Raw genomic sequence first — 17,850 nt, 5'->3', positions numbered from 1 at the left:
GCGCAGAAATTGGAGTCATCCATTAGAGATGCCGTTTGGCAGGCTTTCCGGCGGCGGTTTATTCGCAGGGCGCTGTGGCTTGGTCGTTTCAAGCGCCTGTCTAGTAAACAGGAGATCCAGCGCTTTCTTTCCGTGGCACTGTGGCTTGGTTGGTTAAAGCGCCCGTATTGTAACCCGGGCACCCGGCGGCTTCCTCATGTGGCGCTGTGGCTTAGTTGGTTAAAGCGCCTGTCTAGTAAACAGGAGATCCTGAGTTCGAATCTCAGCAGTGCCTACCTTCCCTATTTTCAGCTTTTCACGCAAAATGATAAGGAGGCGTTTGACATCGAACTTGCCTTTCCCACAGCCCAAAGATAGACCCATGGCGGGATAAAGAATGTGTATTGGCTAATGGCGGGAAAAGGAGGAACTCTGCCACCACCTTCTTTAGAGGATATAGGATGGCATCAAGCCAGACAAATGAAAAGAGAGGTGACTTCCTAGTGCCCCCCTTCATCGGCCACACCATCCATCCAGACGTCATTGCAGAGTTTGCCAACGGCCCTTCTTGAATGGTGATTGCGAATGTCCGTGCTCTGGGCATCCGCTGGCAGACAAAAGAGGCTCAGCAAAGCAAGTTTCCAAGTGGGAAACGTCAGAAAGAATCGACGAGGATGGGATTCGAACCCATGCATGCAGAGCACAATGGATTAGCAGTCCATCGCCTTAACCACTCGGCCACCTCGTCCTGGCGGCGGCCGATTCCCAACATCCCCAAAAGAATTTTGAGGAGCCTTGGGCTGCGTTTCCACTCAACCTCGTGTAGCGTCGTTCATTGGCCCAGTGGGCCTTATCTCACCTCCTACGGTATATAATGTCTTTCTAGTGGAAAGTCTACCAGAGATAAACCCACGCCAAGGGTTTAAATGCCAAAATGTCTCTAGTCATCAATAGTTCTTACTCATGTCTGTACTTCCCTGGCATTCCTTCAATCAGTCTATTCCTTAAATATGCCGTGAATGCAAGACAGATCTGGATGCATGCTGCGCTGGCTCAATCAGCCACGCCACCACAAATCTCTAGCCCTCCACATGCGTCCAACTGCTGTGGCATTCTGCCAATTTGTCCGTGCGGTTTCAAGCAGCGCCTTTCCCAAAAAGATTTGATTTCTTAAATGTCACGACTCGCAGGGACTTCCTATTATTAAATGTTGCTGCCGAGTATGGAATAGAAGTGAAGGTCTCTTAGCTTTTGCAAAGGCAACCCCGTGAAACTCACTGCGGATGTTTGGGGGGCGTGAAGGGAAGGGGAGGGGGGACTTCTATTGTCCACATGGGTCCTCCTGGCGAGGATGGGATAAAAAGGCAAACGCTGTAAGGGCTGCGTCAAATAATACAGGCGCGCAGAAATTGGAGTCATCCATTAGAGATGCCGTTTGGCAGGCTTCCCGGCGGCGGTTTATTCGCAGGGCGCTGTGGCTTGGTCGTTTCAAGCGCCTGTCTAGTAAACAGGAGATCCAGCGCTTTCTTTCCGTGGCACTGTGGCTTGGTTGGTTAAAGCGCCCGTATTGTAACCCGGGCACCCGGCGGCTTCCTCATGTGGCGCTGTGGCTTAGTTGGTTAAAGCGCCTATCTAGTAAACAGGAGATCCTGAGTTCGAATCTCAGCAGTGCCTACCTTCCCTATTTTCAGCTTTTCACGCAAAATGATAAGGAGGCGTTTGACATCGAACTTGCCTTTCCCACAGCCCAAAGATAGACCCATGGCGGGATAAAGAATGTGTATTGGCTAATGGCGGGAAAAGGAGGAACTCTGCCACCACCTTCTTTAGAGGATATAGGATGGCATCAAGCCAGACAAATGAAAAGAGAGGTGACTTCCTAGTGCCCCCCTTCATCGGCCACACCATCCATCCATCTAGACGTCATTGCAGAGTTTGCCAACGGCCCTTCTTGAATGGTGATTGCGAATGTCCGTGCTCTGGGCATCCGCTGGCAGACAAAAGAGGCTCAGCAAAGCAAGTTACCAAGTGGGAAACGTCAGAAAGAATCGACGAGGATGGGATTCGAACCCATGCATGCAGAGCACAATGGATTAGCAGTCCATCGCCTTAACCACTCGGTCACCTCGTCCTGGCGGCGGCCGATTCCCAACATCCCCAAAAGAATTTTGAGGAGCCTTGGGCTGCGTTTCCACTCAACCTCGTGTAGCGTCGTTCATTGGCCCAGTGGGCCTTATCTCACCTCCTACGGTATATAATGTCTTTCTAGTGGAAATTCTACCAGAGATAAACCCACGCCAAGGGTTTAAATGCCAAAATGTCTCTAGTCATCAATAGTTCTTACTCATGTCTGTACTTCCCTGGCATTCCTTCAATCAGTCTATTCCTTAAATATGCCGTGAAAGCAAGACAGATCTGGATGCATGCTGCGCTGGCTCAATCAGCCACGCCACCACAAATCTCTAGCCCTCCACATGCGTCTAACTGCTGTGGCATTCTGCCAATTTGTCCGTGCGGTTTCAAGCAGCGCCTTTCTCAAAAAGATTTGATTTCTTAAATGTCACGACTCGCAGGGACTTCCTATTATTAAATGTTGCTGCCGAGTATGGAATAGAAGTGAAGGTCTCTTAGCTTTTGCAAAGGCAACCCCGTGAAACTCACTGCGGATGTTTGGGGGGCGTGAAGGGAAGGGGAGGGGGGACTTCTATTGTCCACATGGGTCCTCCTGGCGAGGATGGGATAAAAAGGCAAACGCTGTAAGGGCTGCGTCAAATAATACAGGCGCGCAGAAATTGGAGTCATCCATTAGAGATGCCGTTTGGCAGGCTTTCCGGCGGCGGTTTATTCGCAGGGCGCTGTGGCTTGGTCGTTTCAAGCGCCTGTCTAGTAAACAGGAGATCCAGCGCTTTCTTTCCGTGGCACTGTGGCTTGGTTGGTTAAAGCGCCCGTATTGTAACCCGGGCACCCGGCGGCTTCCTCATGTGGCGCTGTGGCTTAGTTGGTTAAAGCGCCTGTCTAGTAAACAGGAGATCCTGAGTTCGAATCTCAGCAGTGCCTACCTTCCCTATTTTCAGCTTTTCACGCAAAATGATAAGGAGGCGTTTGACATCGAACTTGCCTTTCCCACAGCCCAAAGATAGACCCATGGCGGGATAAAGAATGTGTATTGGCTAATGGCGGGAAAAGGAGGAACTCTGCCACCACCTTCTTTAGAGGATATAGGATGGCATCAAGCCAGACAAATGAAAAGAGAGGTGACTTCCTAGTGCCCCCCTTCATCGGCCACACCATCCATCCAGACGTCATTGCAGAGTTTGCCAACGGCCCTTCTTGAATGGTGATTGCGAATGTCCGTGCTCTGGGCATCCGCTGGCAGACAAAAGAGGCTCAGCAAAGCAAGTTTCCAAGTGGGAAACGTCAGAAAGAATCGACGAGGATGGGATTCGAACCCATGCATGCAGAGCACAATGGATTAGCAGTCCATCGCCTTAACCACTCGGCCACCTCGTCCTGGCGGCGGCCGATTCCCAACATCCCCAAAAGAATTTTGAGGAGCCTTGGGCTGCGTTTCCACTCAACCTCGTGTAGCGTCGTTCATTGGCCCAGTGGGCCTTATCTCACCTCCTACGGTATATAATGTCTTTCTAGTGGAAAGTCTACCAGAGATAAACCCACGCCAAGGGTTTAAATGCCAAAATGTCTCTAGTCATCAATAGTTCTTACTCATGTCTGTACTTCCCTGGCATTCCTTCAATCAGTCTATTCCTTAAATATGCCGTGAAAGCAAGACAGATCTGGATGCATGCTGCGCTGGCTCAATCAGCCACGCCACCACAAATCTCTAGCCCTCCACATGCGTCCAACTGCTGTGGCATTCTGCCAATTTGTCCGTGCGGTTTCAAGCAGCGCCTTTCCCAAAAAGATTTGATTTCTTAAATGTCACGACTCGCAGGGACTTCCTATTATTAAATGTTGCTGCCGAGTATGGAATAGAAGTGAAGGTCTCTTAGCTTTTGCAAAGGCAACCCCGTGAAACTCACTGCGGATGTTTGGGGGGCGTGAAGGGAAGGGGAGGGGGGACTTCTATTGTCCACATGGGTCCTCCTGGCGAGGATGGGATAAAAAGGCAAACGCTGTAAGGGCTGTGTCAAATAATACAGGCGCGCAGAAATTGGAGTCATCCATTAGAGATGCCGTTTGGCAGGCTTCCCGGCGGCGGTTTATTCGCAGGGCGCTGTGGCTTGGTCGTTTCAAGCGCCTGTCTAGTAAACAGGAGATCCAGCGCTTTCTTTCCGTGGCACTGTGGCTTGGTTGGTTAAAGCGCCCGTATTGTAACCCGGGCACCCGGTGGCTTCCTCATGTGGCGCTGTGGCTTAGTTGGTTAAAGCGCCTGTCTAGTAAACAGGAGATCCTGAGTTCGAATCTCAGCAGTGCCTACCTTCCCTATTTTCAGCTTTTCACGCAAAATGATAAGGAGGCGTTTGACATCGAACTTGCCTTTCCCACAGCCCAAAGATAGACCCATGGCGGGATAAAGAATGTGTATTGGCTAATGGCGGGAAAAGGAGGAACTCTGCCACCACCTTCTTTAGAGGATATAGGATGGCATCAAGCCAGAAAAATGAAAAGAGAGGTGACTTCCTAGTGCCCCCCTTCATCGGCCACAACATCCATCCAGACGTCATTGCAGAGTTTGCCAACGGCCCTTCTTGAATGGTGATTGCGAATGTCCGTGCTCTGGGCATCCGCTGGCAGACAAAAGAGGCTCAGCAAAGCAAGTTTCCAAGTGGGAAACGTCAGAAAGAATCGACGAGGATGGGATTCGAACCCATGCATTCAGAGCACAATGGATTAGCAGTCCATCGCCTTAACCACTCGGCCACCTCGTCCTGGCGGCAGCCAATTCCCAACATCCCCAAAAGAATTTTGAGGAGCCTTGGGCTGCGTTTTCACTCAACCTCGTGTAGCGTCGTTCATTGGCCCAGTGGGCCTTATCTCACCTCCTACGGTATATAATGTCTTTCTAGTGGAAAGTCTACCAGAGATAAACCCACGCCAAGGGTTTAAATGCCAAAATGTCTCTAGTCATCAATAGTTCTTACTCATGTCTGTACTTCCCTGGCATTCCTTCAATCAGTCTATTCCTTAAATATGCCGTGAATGCAAGACAGATCTGGATGCATGCTGCGCTGGCTCAATCAGCCACGCCACCACAAATCTCTAGCCCTCCACATGCGTCCAACTGCTGTGGCATTCTGCCAATTTGTCCGTGCGGTTTCAAGCAGCGCCTTTCCCAAAAAGATTTGATTTCTTAAATGTCACGACTCGCAGGGACTTCCTATTATTAAATGTTGCTGCCGAGTATGGAATAGAAGTGAAGGTCTCTTAGCTTTTGCAAAGGCAACCCCGTGAAACTCACTGCGGATGTTTGGGGGGCGTGAAGGGAAGGGGAGGGGGGACTTCTATTGTCCACATGGGTCCTCCTGGCGAGGATGGGATAAAAAGGCAAACGCTGTAAGGGCTGCGTCAAATAATACAGGCGCGCAGAAATTGGAGTCATCCATTAGAGATGCCGTTTGGCAGGCTTCCCGGCGGCGGTTTATTCGCAGGGCGCTGTGGCTTGGTCGTTTCAAGCGCCTGTCTAGTAAACAGGAGATCCAGCGCTTTCTTTCCGTGGCACTGTGGCTTGGTTGGTTAAAGCGCCCGTATTGTAACCCGGGCACCCGGCGGCTTCCTCATGTGGCGCTGTGGCTTAGTTGGTTAAAGCGCCTATCTAGTAAACAGGAGATCCTGAGTTCGAATCTCAGCAGTGCCTACCTTCCCTATTTTCAGCTTTTCACGCAAAATGATAAGGAGGCGTTTGACATCGAACTTGCCTTTCCCACAGCCCAAAGATAGACCCATGGCGGGATAAAGAATGTGTATTGGCTAATGGCGGGAAAAGGAGGAACTCTGCCACCACCTTCTTTAGAGGATATAGGATGGCATCAAGCCAGACAAATGAAAAGAGAGGTGACTTCCTAGTGCCCCCCTTCATCGGCCACACCATCCATCCATCTAGACGTCATTGCAGAGTTTGCCAACGGCCCTTCTTGAATGGTGATTGCGAATGTCCGTGCTCTGGGCATCCGCTGGCAGACAAAAGAGGCTCAGCAAAGCAAGTTACCAAGTGGGAAACGTCAGAAAGAATCGACGAGGATGGGATTCGAACCCATGCATGCAGAGCACAATGGATTAGCAGTCCATCGCCTTAACCACTCGGCCACCTCGTCCTGGCGGCGGCCGATTCCCAACATCCCCAAAAGAATTTTGAGGAGCCTTGGGCTGCGTTTCCACTCAACCTCGTGTAGCGTCGTTCATTGGCCCAGTGGGCCTTATCTCACCTCCTACGGTATATAATGTCTTTCTAGTGGAAATTCTACCAGAGATAAACCCACGCCAAGGGTTTAAATGCCAAAATGTCTCTAGTCATCAATAGTTCTTACTCATGTCTGTACTTCCCTGGCATTCCTTCAATCAGTCTATTCCTTAAATATGCCGTGAAAGCAAGACAGATCTGGATGCATGCTGCGCTGGCTCAATCAGCCACGCCACCACAAATCTCTAGCCCTCCACATGCGTCTAACTGCTGTGGCATTCTGCCAATTTGTCCGTGCGGTTTCAAGCAGCGCCTTTCTCAAAAAGATTTGATTTCTTAAACGTCACGACTCGCAGGGACTTCCTATTATTAAATGTTGCTGCCGAGTATGGAATAGAAGTGAAGGTCTCTTAGCTTTTGCAAAGGCAACCCCGTGAAACTCACTGCGGATGTTTGGGGGGCGTGAAGGGAAGGGGAGGGGGGACTTCTATTGTCCACATGGGTCCTCCTGGCGAGGATGGGATAAAAAGGCAAACGCTGTAAGGGCTGCGTCAAATAATACAGGCGCGCAGAAATTGGAGTCATCCATTAGAGATGCCGTTTGGCAGGCTTTCCGGCGGCGGTTTATTCGCAGGGCGCTGTGGCTTGGTCGTTTCAAGCGCCTGTCTAGTAAACAGGAGATCCAGCGCTTTCTTTCCGTGGCACTGTGGCTTGGTTGGTTAAAGCGCCCGTATTGTAACCCGGGCACCCGGCGGCTTCCTCATGTGGCGCTGTGGATTAGTTGGTTAAAGCGCCTGTCTAGTAAACAGGAGATCCTGAGTTCGAATCTCAGCAGTGCCTACCTTCCCTATTTTCAGCTTTTCACGCAAAATGATAAGGAGGCGTTTGACATCGAACTTGCCTTTCCCACAGCCCAAAGATAGACCCATGGCGGGATAAAGAATGTGTATTGGCTAATGGCGGGAAAAGGAGGAACTCTGCCACCACCTTCTTTAGAGGATATAGGATGGCATCAAGCCAGACAAATGAAAAGAGAGGTGACTTCCTAGTGCCCCCCTTCATCGGCCACACCATCCATCCAGACGTCATTGCAGAGTTTGCCAACGGCCCTTCTTGAATGGTGATTGCGAATGTCCGTGCTCTGGGCATCCGCTGGCAGACAAAAGAGGCTCAGCAAAGCAAGTTTCCAAGTGGGAAACGTCAGAAAGAATCGACGAGGATGGGATTCGAACCCATGCATGCAGAGCACAATGGATTAGCAGTCCATCGCCTTAACCACTCGGCCACCTCGTCCTGGCGGCGGCCGATTCCCAACATCCCCAAAAGAATTTTGAGGAGCCTTGGGCTGCGTTTCCACTCAACCTCGTGTAGCGTCGTTCATTGGCCCAGTGGGCCTTATCTCACCTCCTACGGTATATAATGTCTTTCTAGTGGAAAGTCTACCAGAGATAAACCCACGCCAAGGGTTTAAATGCCAAAATGTCTCTAGTCATCAATAGTTCTTACTCATGTCTGTACTTCCCTGGCATTCCTTCAATCAGTCTATTCCTTAAATATGCCGTGAAAGCAAGACAGATCTGGATGCATGCTGCGCTGGCTCAATCAGCCACGCCACCACAAATCTCTAGCCCTCCACATGCGTCCAACTGCTGTGGCATTCTGCCAATTTGTCCGTGCGGTTTCAAGCAGCGCCTTTCCCAAAAAGATTTGATTTCTTAAATGTCACGACTCGCAGGGACTTCCTATTATTAAATGTTGCTGCCGAGTATGGAATAGAAGTGAAGGTCTCTTAGCTTTTGCAAAGGCAACCCCGTGAAACTCACTGCGGATGTTTGGGGGGCGTGAAGGGAAGGGGAGGGGGGACTTCTATTGTCCACATGGGTCCTCCTGGCGAGGATGGGATAAAAAGGCAAACGCTGTAAGGGCTGCGTCAAATAATACAGGCGCGCAGAAATTGGAGTCATCCATTAGAGATGCCGTTTGGCAGGCTTCCCGGCGGCGGTTTATTCGCAGGGCGCTGTGGCTTGGTCGTTTCAAGCGCCTGTCTAGTAAACAGGAGATCCAGCGCTTTCTTTCCGTGGCACTGTGGCTTGGTTGGTTAAAGCGCCCGTATTGTAACCCGGGCACCCGGCGGCTTCCTCATGTGGCGCTGTGGCTTAGTTGGTTAAAGCGCCTGTCTAGTAAACAGGAGATCCTGAGTTCGAATCTCAGCAGTGCCTACCTTCCCTATTTTCAGCTTTTCACGCAAAATGATAAGGAGGCGTTTGACATCGAACTTGCCTTTCCCACAGCCCAAAGATAGACCCATGGCGGGATAAAGAATGTGTATTGGCTAATGGCGGGAAAAGGAGGAACTCTGCCACCACCTTCTTTAGAGGATATAGGATGGCATTAAGCCAGACAAATGAAAAGAGAGGTGACTTCCTAGTGCCCCCCTTCATCGGCCACACCATCCATCCATCTAGACGTCATTGCAGAGTTTGCCAACGGCCCTTCCTGAATGGTGATTGCGAATGTCCGTGCTCTGGGCATCCGCTGGCAGACAAAAGAGGCTCAGCAAAGCAAGTTTCCAAGTGGGAAACGTCAGAAAGAATCGACGAGGAAGGGATTCGAACCCATGCATGCAGAGCACAATGGATTAGCAGTCCATCGCCTTAACCACTCGGCCACCTCGTCCTGGCGGCGGCCGATTCCCAACATCCCCAAAAGAATTTTGAGGAGCCTTGGGCTGCGTTTCCACTCAACCTCGTGTAGCGTCGTTCATTGGCCCAGTGGGCCTTATCTCACCTCCTACGGTATATAATGTCTTTCTAGTGGAAAGTCTACCAGAGATAAACCCACGCCAAGGGTTTAAATGCCAAAATGTCTCTAGTCATCAATAGTTCTTACTCATGTCTGTACTTCCCTGGCATTCCTTCAATCAGTCTATTCCTTAAATATGCCGTGAAAGCAAGACAGATCTGGATGCATGCTGCGCTGGCTCAATCAGCCACGCCACCACAAATCTCTAGCCCTCCACATGCGTCCAACTGCTGTGGCATTCTGCCAATTTATCCGTGCGGTTTCAAGCAGCGCCTTTCCCAAAAAGATTTGATTTCTTAAATGTCACGACTCGCAGGGACTTCCTATTATTAAATGTTGCTGCCGAGTATGGAATAGAAGTGAAGGTCTCTTAGCTTTTGCAAAGGCAACCCCGTGAAACTCACTGCGGATGTTTGGGGGGCGTGAAGGGAAGGGGAGGGGGGACTTCTATTGTCCACATGGGTCCTCCTGGCGAGGATGGGATAAAAAGGCAAACGCTGTAAGGGCTGTGTCAAATAATACAGGCGCGCAGAAATTGGAGTCATCCATTAGAGATGCCGTTTGGCAGGCTTCCCGGCGGCGGTTTATTCGCAGGGCGCTGTGGCTTGGTCGTTTCAAGCGCCTGTCTAGTAAACAGGAGATCCAGCGCTTTCTTTCCGTGGCACTGTGGCTTGGTTGGTTAAAGCGCCCGTATTGTAACCCGGGCACCCGGTGGCTTCCTCATGTGGCGCTGTGGCTTAGTTGGTTAAAGCGCCTGTCTAGTAAACAGGAGATCCTGAGTTCGAATCTCAGCAGTGCCTACCTTCCCTATTTTCAGCTTTTCACGCAAAATGATAAGGAGGCGTTTGACATCGAACTTGCCTTTCCCACAGCCCAAAGATAGACCCATGGCGGGATAAAGAATGTGTATTGGCTAATGGCGGGAAAAGGAGGAACTCTGCCACCACCTTCTTTAGAGGATATAGGATGGCATCAAGCCAGAAAAATGAAAAGAGAGGTGACTTCCTAGTGCCCCCCTTCATCGGCCACAACATCCATCCAGACGTCATTGCAGAGTTTGCCAACGGCCCTTCTTGAATGGTGATTGCGAATGTCCGTGCTCTGGGCATCCGCTGGCAGACAAAAGAGGCTCAGCAAAGCAAGTTTCCAAGTGGGAAACGTCAGAAAGAATCGACGAGGATGGGATTCGAACCCATGCATGCAGAGCACAATGGATTAGCAGTCCATCGCCTTAACCACTCGGCCACCTCGTCCTGGCGGCAGCCAATTCCCAACATCCCCAAAAGAATTTTGAGGAGCCTTGGGCTGCGTTTTCACTCAACCTCGTGTAGCGTCGTTCATTGGCCCAGTGGGCCTTATCTCACCTCCTACGGTATATAATGTCTTTCTAGTGGAAAGTCTACCAGAGATAAACCCACGCCAAGGGTTTAAATGCCAAAATGTCTCTAGTCATCAATAGTTCTTACTCATGTCTGTACTTCCCTGGCATTCCTTCAATCAGTCTATTCCTTAAATATGCCGTGAAAGCAAGACAGATCTGGATGCATGCTGCGCTGGCTCAATCAGCCACGCCACCACAAATCTCTAGCCCTCCACATGCGTCCAACTGCTGTGGCATTCTGCCATTTTGTCCGTGCGGTTTCAAGCAGCGCTTTTCTGAAAAAGATTTGATTTCTTAAATGTCACGACTCGCAGGGACTTCCTATTATTAAATGTTGCTGCCGAGTATGGAATAGAAGTGAAGGTCTCTTAGCTTTTGCAAAGGCAACCCCGTGAAACTCACTGCGGATGTTTGGGGGGCGTGAAGGGAAGGGGAGGGGGGACTTCTATTGTCCACATGGGTCCTCCTGGCGAGGATGGGATAAAAAGGCAAACGCTGTAAGGGCTGCGTCAAATAATACAGGCGCGCAGAAATTGGAGTCATCCATTAGAGATGCCGTTTGGCAGGCTTCCCGGCGGCGGTTTATTCGCAGGGCGCTGTGGCTTGGTCGTTTCAAGCGCCTGTCTAGTAAACAGGAGATCCAGCGCTTTCTTTCCGTGGCACTGTGGCTTGGTTGGTTAAAGCGCCCGTATTGTAACCCGGGCACCCGGCGGCTTCCTCATGTGGCGCTGTGGCTTAGTTGGTTAAAGCGCCTGTCTAGTAAACAGGAGATCCTGAGTTCGAATCTCAGCAGTGCCTACCTTCCCTATTTTCACATTTCACGCAAAATGATAAGGAGGCGTTTGACATCGAACTTGCCTTTCCCACAGCCCAAAGATAGACCCATGGCGGGATAAAGAATGTGTATTGGCTAATGGCGGGAAAAGGAGGAACTCTGCCACCACCTTCTTTAGAGGATATAGGATGGCATTAAGCCAGACAAATGAAAAGAGAGGTGACTTCCTAGTGCCCCCCTTCATCGGCCACACCATCCATCCATCTAGACGTCATTGCAGAGTTTGCCAACGGCCCTTCTTGAATGGTGATTGCGAATGTCCGTGCTCTGGGCATCCGCTGGCAGACAAAAGAGGCTCAGCAAAGCAAGTTTCCAAGTGGGAAACGTCAGAAAGAATCGACGAGGATGGGATTCGAACCCATGCATGCAGAGCACAATGGATTAGCAGTCCATCGCCTTAACCACTCGGCCACCTCGTCCTGGCGGCGGCCGATTCCCAACATCCCCAAAAGAATTTTGAGGAGCCTTGGGCTGCGTTTCCACTCAACCTCGTGTAGCGTCGTTCATTGGCCCAGTGGGCCTTATCTCACCTCCTACGGTATATAATGTCTTTCTAGTGGAAAGTCTACCAGAGATAAACCCACGCCAAGGGTTTAAATGCCAAAATGTCTCTAGTCATCAATAGTTCTTACTCATGTCTGTACTTCCCTGGCATTCCTTCAATCAGTCTATTCCTTAAATATGCCGTGAAAGCAAGACAGATCTGGATGCATGCTGCGCTGGCTCAATCAGCCACGCCACCACAAATCTCTAGCCCTCCACATGCGTCCAACTGCTGTGGCATTCTGCCATTTTGTCCGTGCGGTTTCAAGCAGCGCTTTTCTGAAAAAGATTTGATTTCTTAAATGTCACGACTCGCAGGGACTTCCTATTATTAAATGTTGCTGCCGAGTATGGAATAGAAGTGAAGGTCTCTTAGCTTTTGCAAAGGCAACCCCGTGAAACTCACTGCGGATGTTTGGGGGGCGTGAAGGGAAGGGGAGGGGGGACTTCTATTGTCCACATGGGTCCTCCTGGCGAGGATGGGATAAAAAGGCAAACGCTGTAAGGGCTGCGTCAAATAATACAGGCGCGCAGAAATTGGAGTCATCCATTAGAGATGCCGTTTGGCAGGCTTCCCGGCGGCGGTTTATTCGCAGGGCGCTGTGGCTTGGTCGTTTCAAGCGCCTGTCTAGTAAACAGGAGATCCAGCGCTTTCTTTCCGTGGCACTGTGGCTTGGTTGGTTAAAGCGCCCGTATTGTAACCCGGGCACCCGGCGGCTTCCTCATGTGGCGCTGTGGCTTAGTTGGTTAAAGCGCCTGTCTAGTAAACAGGAGATCCTGAGTTCGAATCTCAGCAGTGCCTACCTTCCCTATTTTCAGCTTTTCACGCAAAATGATAAGGAGGCGTTTGACATCGAACTTGCCTTTCCCACAGCCCAAAGATAGACCCATGGCGGGATAAAGAATGTGTATTGGCTAATGGCGGGAAAAGGAGGAACTCTGCCACCACCTTCTTTAGAGGATATAGGAAGGCATCAAGCCAGACAAATGAAAAGAGAGGTGACTTCCTAGTGCCCCCCTTCATCGGCCACACCATCCATCCAGACGTCATTGCAGAGTTTGCCAACGGCCCTTCTTGAATGGTGATTGCGAATGTCCGTGCTCTGGGCATCCGCTGGCAGACAAAAGAGGCTCAGCAAAGCAAGTTTCCAAGTGGGAAACGTCAGAAAGAATCGACGAGGATGGGATTCGAACCCATGCATGCAGAGCACAATGGATTAGCAGTCCATCGCCTTAACCACTCGGCCACCTCGTCCTGGCGGCGGCCGATTCCCAACATCCCCAAAAGAATTTTGAGGAGCCTTGGGCTGCGTTTCCACTCAACCTCGTGTAGCGTCGTTCATTGGCCCAGTGGGCCTTATCTCACCTCCTACGGTATATAATGTCTTTCTAGTGGAAAGTCTACCAGAGATAAACCCACGCCAAGGGTTTAAATGCCAAAATGTCTCTAGTCATCAATAGTTCTTACTCATGTCTGTACTTCCCTGGCATTCCTTCAATCAGTCTATTCCTTAAATATGCCGTGAAAGCAAGACAGATCTGGATGCATGCTGCGCTGGCTCAATCAGCCACGCCACCACAAATCTCTAGCCCTCCACATGCGTCCAACTGCTGTGGCATTCTGCCAATTTGTCCGTGCGGTTTCAAGCAGCGCCTTTCCCAAAAAGATTTGATTTCTTAAATGTCACGACTCGCAGGGACTTCCTATTATTAAATGTTGCTGCCGAGTATGGAATAGAAGTGAAGGTCTCTTAGCTATTGCAAAGGCAACCCCGTGAAACTCACTGCGGATGTTTGGGGGGCGTGAAGGGAAGGGGAGGGGGGACTTCTATTGTCCACATGGGTCCTCCTGGCGAGGATGGGATAAAAAGGCAAACGCTGCAAGGGCTGCGTCAAATAATACAGGCGCGCAGAAATTGGAGTCATCCATTAGAGATGCCGTTTGGCAGGCTTCCCGGCGGCGGTTTATTCGCAGGGCGCTGTGGCTTGGTCGTTTCAAGCGCCTGTCTAGTAAACAGGAGATCCAGCGCTTTCTTTCCGTGGCACTGTGGCTTGGTTGGTTAAAGCGCCCGTATTGTAACCCGGGTATCCGGCGGCTTCCTCATGTGGCGCTGTGGCTTAGTTGGTTAAAGCGCCTATCTAGTAAACAGGAGATCCTGAGTTCGAATCTCAGCAGTGCCTACCTTCCCTATTTTCAGCTTTTCACGCAAAATGATAAGGAGGCGTTTGACATCGAACTTGCCTTTCCCACAGCCCAAAGATAGACCCATGGCGGGATAAAGAATGTGTATTGGCTAATGGCGGGAAAAGGAGGAACTCTGCCACCACCTTCTTCAGAGGATATAGGATGGCATCAAGCCAGACAAATGAAAAGAGAGGTGACTTCCTAGTGCCCCCCTTCATCGGCCACACCATCCATCCAGACGTCATTGCAGAGTTTGCCAACGGCCCTTCTTGAATGGTGATTGCGAATGTCCGTGCTCTGGGCATCCGCTGGCAGACAAAAGAGGCTCAGCAAAGCAAGTTTCCAAGTGGGAAACGTCAAAAAGAATCGACGAGGATGGGATTCGAACCCATGCATGCAGAGCACAATGGATTAGCAGTCCATCGCCTTAACCACTCGGCCACCTCGTCCTGGCGGCGGCCGATTCCCAACATCCCCAAAAGAATTTTGAGGAGCCTTGGGCTGCGTTTCCACTCAACCTCGTGTAGCGTCGTTCATTGGCCCAGTGGGCCTTATCTCACCTCCTACGGTATATAATGTCTTTCTAGTGGAAAGTCTACCAGAGATAAACCCACGCCAAGGGTTTAAATGCCAAAATGTCTCTAGTCATCAATAGTTCTTACTCATGTCTGTACTTCCCTGGCATTCCTTCAATCAGTCTATTCCTTAAATATGCCGTGAAAGCAAGACAGATCTGGATGCATGCTGCGCTGGCTCAATCAGCCACGCCACCACAAATCTCTAGCCCTCCACATGCGTCCAACTGCTGTGGCATTCTGCCAATTTGTCCGTGCGGTTTCAAGCAGCGCCTTTCCCAAAAAGATTTGATTTCTTAAATGTCACGACTCGCAGGGACTTCCTATTATTAAATGTTGCTGCCGAGTATGGAATAGAAGTGAAGGTCTCTTAGCTTTTGCAAAGGCAACCCCGTGAAACTCACTGCGGATGTTTGGGGGGCGTGAAGGGAAGGGGAGGGGGGACTTCTATTGTCCACATGGGTCCTCCTGGCGAGGATGGGATAAAAAGGCAAACGCTGTAAGGGCTGCGTCAAATAATACAGGCGCGCAGAAATTGGAGTCATCCATTAGAGATGCCGTTTGGCAGGCTTCCCGGCGGCGGTTTATTCGCAGGGCGCTGTGGCTTGGTCGTTTCAAGCGCCTGTCTAGTAAACAGGAGATCCAGCGCTTTCTTTCCGTGGCACTGTGGCTTGGTTGGTTAAAGCGCCCGTATTGTAACCCGGGCACCCGGCGGCTTCCTCATGTGGCGCTGTGGCTTAGTTGGTTAAAGCGCCTGTCTAGTAAACAGGAGATCCTGAGTTCGAATCTCAGCAGTGCCTACCTTCCCTATTTTCAGCTTTTCACGCAAAATGATAAGGAGGCGTTTGACATCGAACTTGCCTTTCCCACAGCCCAAAGATAGACCCATGGCGGGATAAAGAATGTGTATTGGCTAATGGCGGGAAAAGGAGGAACTCTGCCACCACCTTCTTTAGAGGATATAGGATGGCATCAAGCCAGACAAATGAAAAGAGAGGTGACTTCCTAGTGCCCCCCTTCATCGGCCACACCATCCATCCATCTAGACGTCATTGCAGAGTTTGCCAACGGCCCTTCTTGAATGGTGATTGCGAATGTCCGTGCTCTGGGCATCCGCTGGCAGACAAAAGAGGCTCAGCAAAGCAAGTTTCCAAGTGGGAAACGTCAGAAAGAATCGACGAGGATGGGATTCGAACCCATGCATGCAGAGCACAATGGATTAGCAGTCCATCGCCTTAACCACTCGGCCACCTCGTCCTGGCGGCGGCCGATTCCCAACATCCCCAAAAGAATTTTGAGGAGCCTTGGGCTGCGTTTCCACTCAACCTCGTGTAGCGTCGTTCATTGGCCCAGTGGGCCTTATCTCACCTCCTACGGTATATAATGTCTTTCTAGTGGAAAGTCTACCAGAGATAAACCCACGCCAAGGGTTTAAATGCCAAAATGTCTCTAGTCATCAATAGTTCTTACTCATGTCTGTACTTCCCTGGCATTCCTTCAATCAGTCTATTCCTTAAATATGCCGTGAATGCAAGACAGATCTCGATGCATGCTGCGCTGGCTCAATCAGCCACGCCACCACAAATCTCTAGCCCTCCACATGCGTCCAACTGCTGTGGCATTCTGCCAATTTGTCCGTGCGGTTTCAAGCAGCGCCTTTCCCAAAAAGATTTGATTTCTTAAATGTCACGACTCGCAGGGACTTCCTATTATTAAATGTTGCTGCCGAGTATGGAATAGAAGTGAAGGTCTCTTAGCTTTTGCAAAGGCAACCCCGTGAAACTCACTGCGGATGTTTGGGGGGCGTGAAGGGAAGGGGAGGGGGGACTTCTATTGTCCACATGGGTCCTCCTGGCGAGGATGGGATAAAAAGGCAAACGCTGTAAGGGTTGTGTCAAATAATACAGGCGCGCAGAAATTGGAGTCATCCATTAGAGATGCCGTTTGGCAGGCTTCCCGGCGGCGGTTTATTCGCAGGGCGCTGTGGCTTGGTCGTTTCAAGCGCCTGTCTAGTAAACAGGAGATCCAGCGCTTTCTTTCCGTGGCACTGTGGCTTGGTTGGTTAAAGCGCCCGTATTGTAACCCGGGCACCCGGTGGCTTCCTCATGTGGCGCTGTGGCTTAGTTGGTTAAAGCGCCTGTCTAGTAAACAGGAGATCCTGAGTTCGAATCTCAGCAGTGCCTACCTTCCCTATTTTCAGCTTTTCACGCAAAATGATAAGGAGGCGTTTGACATCGAACTTGCCTTTCCCACAGCCCAAAGATAGACCCATGGCGGGATAAAGAATGTGTATTGGCTAATGGCGGGAAAAGGAGGAACTCTGCCACCACCTTCTTTAGAGGATATAGGATGGCATCAAGCCAGAAAAATGAAAAGAGAGGTGACTTCCTAGTGCCCCCCTTCATCGGCCACAACATCCATCCAGACGTCATTGCAGAGTTTGCCAACGGCCCTTCTTGAATGGTGATTGCGAATGTCCGTGCTCTGGGCATCCGCTGGCAGACAAAAGAGGCTCAGCAAAGCAAGTTTCCAAGTGGGAAACGTCAGAAAGAATCGACGAGGATGGGATTCGAACCCATGCATGCAGAGCACAATGGATTAGCAGTCCATCGCCTTAACCACTCGGCCACCTCGTCCTGGCGGCAGCCAATTCCCAACATCCCCAAAAGAATTTTGAGGAGCCTTGGGCTGCGTTTTCACTCAACCTCGTGTAGCGTCGTTCATTGGCCCAGTGGGCCTTATCTCACCTCCTACGGTATATAATGTCTTTCTAGTGGAAAGTCTACCAGAGATAAACCCACGCCAAGGGTTTAAATGCCAAAATGTCTCTAGTCATCAATAGTTCTTACTCATGTCTGTACTTCCCTGGCATTCCTTCAATCAGTCTATTCCTTAAATATGCCGTGAAAGCAAGACAGATCTGGATGCATGCTGCGCTGGCTCAATCAGCCACGCCACCACAAATCTCTAGCCCTCCACATGCGTCCAACTGCTGTGGCATTCTGCCATTTTGTCCGTGCGGTTTCAAGCAGCGCTTTTCTGAAAAAGATTTGATTTCTTAAATGTCACGACTCGCAGGGACTTCCTATTATTAAATGTTGCTGCCGAGTATGGAATAGAAGTGAAGGTCTCTTAGCTTTTGCAAAGGCAACCCCGTGAAACTCACTGCGGATGTTTGGGGGGCGTGAAGGG

At 50.5% G+C, this 17,850-nt stretch overlaps 23 non-coding genes across 23 annotated transcripts; 12 read left to right on the top strand and 11 right to left on the bottom strand.

The window, feature by feature from the left end:
* Positions 1-200: 200 nt before the first annotated feature.
* Positions 201-274, top strand: TRNAT-AGU (transfer RNA threonine (anticodon AGU)). The gene has a single exon. It is a non-coding gene; the product is annotated as a tRNA-Thr (tRNA).
* Positions 275-645: 371 nt separating this feature from the next.
* Positions 646-727, bottom strand: TRNAS-GCU (transfer RNA serine (anticodon GCU)). Its single transcript has one exon. It is a non-coding gene; the product is annotated as a tRNA-Ser (tRNA).
* An 852-nt stretch (positions 728-1,579) lies between these two features.
* On the top strand, positions 1,580-1,653 carry TRNAT-AGU (transfer RNA threonine (anticodon AGU)). The gene has a single exon. It is a non-coding gene; the product is annotated as a tRNA-Thr (tRNA).
* A 1,309-nt stretch (positions 1,654-2,962) lies between these two features.
* TRNAT-AGU (transfer RNA threonine (anticodon AGU)) lies at positions 2,963-3,036 on the top strand. The gene has a single exon. It is a non-coding gene; the product is annotated as a tRNA-Thr (tRNA).
* A 371-nt stretch (positions 3,037-3,407) lies between these two features.
* TRNAS-GCU (transfer RNA serine (anticodon GCU)) lies at positions 3,408-3,489 on the bottom strand. Its single transcript has one exon. It is a non-coding gene; the product is annotated as a tRNA-Ser (tRNA).
* Positions 3,490-4,341: 852 nt separating this feature from the next.
* Positions 4,342-4,415, top strand: TRNAT-AGU (transfer RNA threonine (anticodon AGU)). The gene has a single exon. It is a non-coding gene; the product is annotated as a tRNA-Thr (tRNA).
* Positions 4,416-5,720: 1,305 nt separating this feature from the next.
* Positions 5,721-5,794, top strand: TRNAT-AGU (transfer RNA threonine (anticodon AGU)). Its single transcript has one exon. It is a non-coding gene; the product is annotated as a tRNA-Thr (tRNA).
* Positions 5,795-6,169: 375 nt separating this feature from the next.
* Positions 6,170-6,251, bottom strand: TRNAS-GCU (transfer RNA serine (anticodon GCU)). The gene has a single exon. It is a non-coding gene; the product is annotated as a tRNA-Ser (tRNA).
* Positions 6,252-7,548: 1,297 nt separating this feature from the next.
* On the bottom strand, positions 7,549-7,630 carry TRNAS-GCU (transfer RNA serine (anticodon GCU)). The gene has a single exon. It is a non-coding gene; the product is annotated as a tRNA-Ser (tRNA).
* Positions 7,631-8,482: 852 nt separating this feature from the next.
* On the top strand, positions 8,483-8,556 carry TRNAT-AGU (transfer RNA threonine (anticodon AGU)). Its single transcript has one exon. It is a non-coding gene; the product is annotated as a tRNA-Thr (tRNA).
* A 375-nt stretch (positions 8,557-8,931) lies between these two features.
* TRNAS-GCU (transfer RNA serine (anticodon GCU)) lies at positions 8,932-9,013 on the bottom strand. The gene has a single exon. It is a non-coding gene; the product is annotated as a tRNA-Ser (tRNA).
* Positions 9,014-9,865: 852 nt separating this feature from the next.
* TRNAT-AGU (transfer RNA threonine (anticodon AGU)) lies at positions 9,866-9,939 on the top strand. Its single transcript has one exon. It is a non-coding gene; the product is annotated as a tRNA-Thr (tRNA).
* A 371-nt stretch (positions 9,940-10,310) lies between these two features.
* On the bottom strand, positions 10,311-10,392 carry TRNAS-GCU (transfer RNA serine (anticodon GCU)). Its single transcript has one exon. It is a non-coding gene; the product is annotated as a tRNA-Ser (tRNA).
* An 852-nt stretch (positions 10,393-11,244) lies between these two features.
* TRNAT-AGU (transfer RNA threonine (anticodon AGU)) lies at positions 11,245-11,318 on the top strand. The gene has a single exon. It is a non-coding gene; the product is annotated as a tRNA-Thr (tRNA).
* Positions 11,319-11,692: 374 nt separating this feature from the next.
* On the bottom strand, positions 11,693-11,774 carry TRNAS-GCU (transfer RNA serine (anticodon GCU)). The gene has a single exon. It is a non-coding gene; the product is annotated as a tRNA-Ser (tRNA).
* An 852-nt stretch (positions 11,775-12,626) lies between these two features.
* On the top strand, positions 12,627-12,700 carry TRNAT-AGU (transfer RNA threonine (anticodon AGU)). Its single transcript has one exon. It is a non-coding gene; the product is annotated as a tRNA-Thr (tRNA).
* Positions 12,701-13,071: 371 nt separating this feature from the next.
* Positions 13,072-13,153, bottom strand: TRNAS-GCU (transfer RNA serine (anticodon GCU)). Its single transcript has one exon. It is a non-coding gene; the product is annotated as a tRNA-Ser (tRNA).
* Positions 13,154-14,005: 852 nt separating this feature from the next.
* Positions 14,006-14,079, top strand: TRNAT-AGU (transfer RNA threonine (anticodon AGU)). Its single transcript has one exon. It is a non-coding gene; the product is annotated as a tRNA-Thr (tRNA).
* A 371-nt stretch (positions 14,080-14,450) lies between these two features.
* Positions 14,451-14,532, bottom strand: TRNAS-GCU (transfer RNA serine (anticodon GCU)). Its single transcript has one exon. It is a non-coding gene; the product is annotated as a tRNA-Ser (tRNA).
* Positions 14,533-15,384: 852 nt separating this feature from the next.
* Positions 15,385-15,458, top strand: TRNAT-AGU (transfer RNA threonine (anticodon AGU)). The gene has a single exon. It is a non-coding gene; the product is annotated as a tRNA-Thr (tRNA).
* A 375-nt stretch (positions 15,459-15,833) lies between these two features.
* Positions 15,834-15,915, bottom strand: TRNAS-GCU (transfer RNA serine (anticodon GCU)). The gene has a single exon. It is a non-coding gene; the product is annotated as a tRNA-Ser (tRNA).
* An 852-nt stretch (positions 15,916-16,767) lies between these two features.
* On the top strand, positions 16,768-16,841 carry TRNAT-AGU (transfer RNA threonine (anticodon AGU)). Its single transcript has one exon. It is a non-coding gene; the product is annotated as a tRNA-Thr (tRNA).
* Positions 16,842-17,212: 371 nt separating this feature from the next.
* On the bottom strand, positions 17,213-17,294 carry TRNAS-GCU (transfer RNA serine (anticodon GCU)). The gene has a single exon. It is a non-coding gene; the product is annotated as a tRNA-Ser (tRNA).
* Between the last annotated feature and the right edge of the window lie 556 nt (positions 17,295-17,850).

Source organism: Leptodactylus fuscus, chromosome 7 (assembly GCF_031893055.1).
Source record: "Leptodactylus fuscus isolate aLepFus1 chromosome 7, aLepFus1.hap2, whole genome shotgun sequence".
In the NCBI taxonomy this organism is placed as follows: domain Eukaryota; kingdom Metazoa; phylum Chordata; class Amphibia; order Anura; family Leptodactylidae; genus Leptodactylus; species Leptodactylus fuscus.
Note: the sequence above shows the minus strand (reverse complement) of the source record. Positions and strands in the feature narration are given on the sequence as shown.